Below are 5,733 nucleotides of genomic sequence, written 5' to 3' on the forward strand. Positions count from 1 at the left end.
GAGACTTATGAAAGTGGCTGAAATGAGACACGCTGCTGTTTACTGAGACCTATATGCAGGTCTGTACAGTCTGAAAAAAGTTATTGAAATTGCTTATTTAAATGGAATAGAGATGTCTCTAAACATACATTAAAACTTTCCACATAAAATAACTATCTGTTAAGTCAGAATGGGTTGTTTATTCTGTATTTATTAGTGTTCCATACAATTATATTCCATAGAAACATGAAGCCTTCACTGCAAATACGGAATGGACTTTTTGATTAAGTAGGAGACGATATAATATTTGTATGTATACAATTCAAAATTTCTATATGATACATCTATTATTTAGAGTTTTTAAATAGTTTATTGATTTTATTTGTCAAAAACATATCAGACAAATGATTGTTCAAACCAGAGTATTTTTTATGTCTTCAAACATCTTACGTATTAACAAATCCTATTAAAAAATGTATAGCCATGAAATATTCCAAATATGTCTGCAAAGACACCTTAAAGGAATATGTATTTTTAGTAATAGTAATAGTCCGAATGTCACTCCCAGCTTGAGATTTTAATGTACATTGAGAAAGTGAAATGTAAACATACAAGTCATTATTGAAATAATTGCTTTGCTAAATAAAATATAATATCATTGGTCCATTGACTTAAAGTGAGTGCAAAATGAGACATCACAGTACCACTAAAACAGTGTCTTTTTAGTGGTGTATGAATGTGTATATATGATAATCCTGTATGAATGAAATTATAACTGTATTTACATTAGTTGATTTGGATAAAATTAAAAAAGTTTGCAGTTAAAATGGGATGATTTCTTTTGCAGAGCCTCCCACTCAAGCTGACGTTACCCAGCCCTGCTAGTCATTGTCACTGTGGCATAATCAGTCATGTGTAGGTTATAAAACAGAACCATTTCTTGGGTGTAATGCAAGTGAAGAGAGTTTGTCATGTTTCATATGTGTTTATAAGAAGACAGTGTTCAATGTGGTTATAATTTAGGGTACAGTGTTATTTATTGCCAGTGTCATTATTAGGGTGTTGTGCCAGTAGATCGCCAGTAGGTGGCAGTGTCGCTACAGAAGCCGTGTATGTGAAGGGAGCGTCACAGGGAAGTCTCGCGTGAATAAATGAGATAATGAGAATCTCTGCGTACAAGATAGAAGCAGAATACACTGTGTAGCGATTGTCAACCTAAAGCATTATTTTACATTTTGCAGAACATCTTAAATAAATGTGTCGCACCAGACTGAGCCTGTGGGACATCATTCTGTGCATCGCTACATCACCAGCATCATTTAGTGATTTACCACATTGACGTTAATATTCACATATCGTATGTGCTTCAAATCTCAGTGTGAAAGCCTCAATTAACCTGCTACACAACAGCTTTTCGGAATTTTCCATTTTCTCTCCTGCAACAGCTAGTTACTTTCCCTCGAAAGGGAGCGCAGCCTTCGGCGATGACGCCATGCTGGTCTGGTCTATAGCTTGGAACCATAAAGCCCCTCTATTATATCTTTTTTAGGACACGGCAGGGGAACAAATCGGAGATCAGCATTTGTTGGTGCAACCAACTACACAGCAACTCTTGGGCATAGCGTTATTACTATTGCAGGTTTGTTTAAAGTAGAAGTTTGGAGATATGTTTCAACTTCTTTTCTTGACGCCATTACCGTCTATGAGGGACACGGGATTGTTTTCCCCCAAAAGGTGGCGTGGTCATGCAAGCCTACTCTGAATGGATGACATATTGCCGGTCTGATGTTTGGGACAGCACATGTAATAAGCAATGGAAAAGGAAGTAAAAATACCAGAAGAACATCAACAAATGATCTAATTATATCATATCTTTTCAGTTATTGGTGGTGGCTTTCATTATTTGTCAGGCAGCTGCTTTGCTTTGCAGTGAAATGAAAAACTAAACAGGATTTCTCCTCCCTTGAATAATTAGCTGCCACAACACACACACACACTCCAAGACACTGACTGCTTTATCGTCCGAGCACTTTATTTATAGATCATCCAGAGACAGGAGAGTGGAAAATGGTAGAATAACTGGACTTTCTTCGCCGTCCTCTCGCTTTTACTTTTTCATTCTCTCCTTTTTTTCTCTCTCACATTTTTTCTTCGTAAGGCTCCAAATGTGCATCTATCTTCACTCCATTTCTGTCTTGCTCCCCATTTTCTCGCCGCTGTTTTCTTCAGCGCATGAAAAATTTCAATTTCTGCCTGATCAGCTGCAAAATTGAGTGGATCTGCACGCGCACACACACACACACGCATACACACACATTTTTTTGGTGTGTGACAAAGCCAAGGGAGAACTGATTCAGTCACACTCACTGTCCATTACCTCTGAACCAACCCAAACAGTAGATGAGTCTATTTTGGACACATAATGATTCAACCTGTATGTTTTACTGGAGCTACATCACCTTTAGTCTTTACACTAAACATTAACATTGCCTGTGTTTAAATCCCTTTCCCCCTATATTGTTGTTGTAACATTTTTACACACTCCTTGTCTGATTCTCCAAGACCTTTGTAGCTTTGCTTTCCAAAAATACAACATTTCAAAACACAGCTATTTTTTGCAGAAGCTTCGAAATGTAATTCTGGTGATTAGGGCACAGTGGGAGGCTTTAAAGAGTGTGTCATGACGCTTTCAGGAGAGCTGATTAATGGAAAATTACAGAGAAGCCCTTCCAGATTTAGAAGCGCAGACATCTCATTAGATGATGACAGCTTGTTTCTTCTGTTAAGCTAATTGACCATGGGTGTGCAGGCCCGACTGTTTGATTACCTGCTCCAGTGAATATATGCAGTATATGATGTAACCGCTCCTTTTGCTATTACAAGGTGAGCAAGAAGTACAGCTTGGGTGTTAGAGGCGAGAGGAAGGAAGCATGAATTAGGATGGGATGGTGTTGCCTGTTCACGGTTTCCACAGGTGATTTTTTTTAGTGAATATAGGTACTTTTAGTGCTTTAGTTTCTACATATGCCATCATTGGAAACATGGTGTCCAAAGGTGCATTGCCATGGACAGATTAAACTGCCCTGGAGTAAAAAATTGGGCCTCTCCGCCATCTCCACCTGCTGCTCTTTATTTATTACCTCGGTGGAAGTTTTGTTTTCACCGGCGTTGATTTGTTTGTTTGTTTGTCTGTTAGCAGGATTACTCCAAAAGTTCGCAATGGATTTGAATGAAATCTTTTGGAGGGGTGGGGTGTGGCACAATGAACAATTCTTTAGTTTTTTTTGGCAATCCAGATCATGATCCAGATTCAGGAATATTTTTAAGGATTCCGATTCGCCTGAGCATTGAGACCACAGGGTATAACACATGCGCAGTGTGACTGATGACTCGTTGAAGACGCATGACCCCGCTTTCTTCCTCCTTCGAGCAGAGAGATACTTGTGTGGATGTGTGGCGAGACAGGAGCGGGAGCTGCTGGACGTCCACGGTAGATGACAGGATGAGAGACAACGTAGTCTAACGTTATACAGACATAACAAGGCTGCTGAATGAGAGAGGCATCCTCCAATACGTTACACGGAAACACACCGTGTTGATAACAAGCCGACCACCTCACGGTACCGCCAGCTGTGAGCTGTGATCTGTTTTTAAAGTCAAGCACCTTGGCGGAGGTCTGCAGCCAAACACATTTGCAATACATCAAACTTCCAAGATGAATTGACTTGCAGTAAAACTTGGACTTTGGGGCCCACGTTGCCTGGTTGGTAATCCAGCCATGTTCATACTCACAGCCATTAGTGGTCTCTCTTGGCCAGCGGTCTGTTGTGTAATACACAGGAGTAAATGGTTTGATTTATATTCCAAAATTTGGTGAAGCTGTAAGAAATGCATCACCTATCCATCACCAGTCAGACATAAATGTGAGATGATTTGGAACAGACTAGAAAGCAGTTTAGTAGCATGGTCATCCCTGCGTATAAGCGAAGTGAATTGTTTACTTCACTTGATTGATGTAGTTCTTATTTTTTTCAAAACAGATTACTGTGTAATATTCAGCAAAAATGTTTCTTACATATAAGGAAAGATGGCCCTATGATTTTTGCTATGATAAATCACAAATAAATGTGACGTTCAGGTATGAACTATAGAGGGTGGCAGGTTTAATGTTGTCCCTGAAGGGAAAAAGGGGCTTTATTATTTGTTGTGTGATTTCAGTAAGATTGAATACAAAATCAATTTCCTGTTTTATTGCTCATTATAAAACAATTTAAAGGCTTGTTTTTAGTAAAAACATCCTTTATTTCTAATGACTTCCTCTGTTTGGATAATTCTATAAAACTTGAGCTGTGTTTTGTGAAGGGAATATTTTTATTCTGTGGATTTAATTTGTCAATACAAGCTTGAGATACGGGACAAAGTTCTTTGTTTGCAATGTAATGATCTGTGTAAGAAGTTTTGTTCTTGTCTGACAAATGTTTCACCACTATACAGTATATATACAGACATGTACTATTACTTGAAGCCTTATGTCCACAGCTTCCGCCCTTTCCACGCTTCCCATTCATTCTATGTAAGCAGCCGTGCAAAGCATTCTTGTAGCGTGGCGGTGCGATTCGAGTGATGGGGCGTCACGTTGGCTGCTCCTCATTTGCATGAAGTTGAGGTCTAGGCTACTTTATGAACTTGCCACCTTTGGAAACTCCAGAGAAACTTTTGATCTTACCGTTGTCGATCTAAAATAAAGCCAGTTTCAGCAACTGCATGGCTTATTTCTCGTATAAAATGTTTTCAGAAATACATTTCAGTGAACTATTTTTGTGAAGAGAAGAAAGTCTCCAAATTACCCTCCATGTTGGCTCCAGTTTGAAAGCTCAGAGCATCAGCCTACGAGGTGAAGCGTTCATCCAATCAGGTGCCGAGTGCCTTGTGTGTCATGGCAGCCCATCAAGCGTCCAATCCTGGGAAGCAAGGCGATAAATGCAGATTGTGATAAAAAAAAAAAAAAAACGTCCCTGTGGACATGTACTATGACAAGATGGATTTTTGTGACATGCTATCTCCTGATTCTCGCCTGATCTCGGAACATTGCGAATTCAGCTGCTGTGCAAGGTTAACGCAGCAGTAGGCAGATTGGAACAAATATGATATAAAAAATATATTTTTATAAAACGGTCGCTATATCCTGACAGTAGTGCATGAGACAGGTAAGCTGAAAAAAATGTCACGTGCCTCTGTGTCCTCTGGTGCTCCTAATGACATCTGCAAGATTTCACAGACCAGAGGGAAACAACCAATCAGAGCCGAGCTGGAGCTTTGCCGTCTCTGAGCAGCTTTCAATCACTCGCGAACTCCGATCAAACGGTCAAACTAGGCAGCGCTGATCAAACATGAATCAATATCCTGTTACTGTAATGCCTATTTCTCTCCTCAAATGTTTTCAGAAACATCTTGTAGTGTACTGTTTAGCTGTAAAATGAGAAAGTTTGCGACCCTGCAGCCATGTTGAGATCAGTTGAGGAAATACCAAGCACCGCCCACCAGCCGGAGCACAGCCAATAGGAATGCACAATAGGAACGCTGTCTCTCTGAAATGACCTGAGATTTTTTAAAGCCTGAAAACAGAGCCATGAGGAGGTACAGAAGTCTAGTTATCTCTCAGAACACTTGAATTACAATATGCTGAAAGGTTATGGAATTTTTGCCCAATGATGCCAAAAATATACTGACTACTGAGGCTTTAAGTTTAAGTGA

Source organism: Sebastes umbrosus, chromosome 6 (genome assembly GCF_015220745.1).
Source record: "Sebastes umbrosus isolate fSebUmb1 chromosome 6, fSebUmb1.pri, whole genome shotgun sequence".
NCBI lineage: Eukaryota > Metazoa > Chordata > Actinopteri > Perciformes > Sebastidae > Sebastes > Sebastes umbrosus.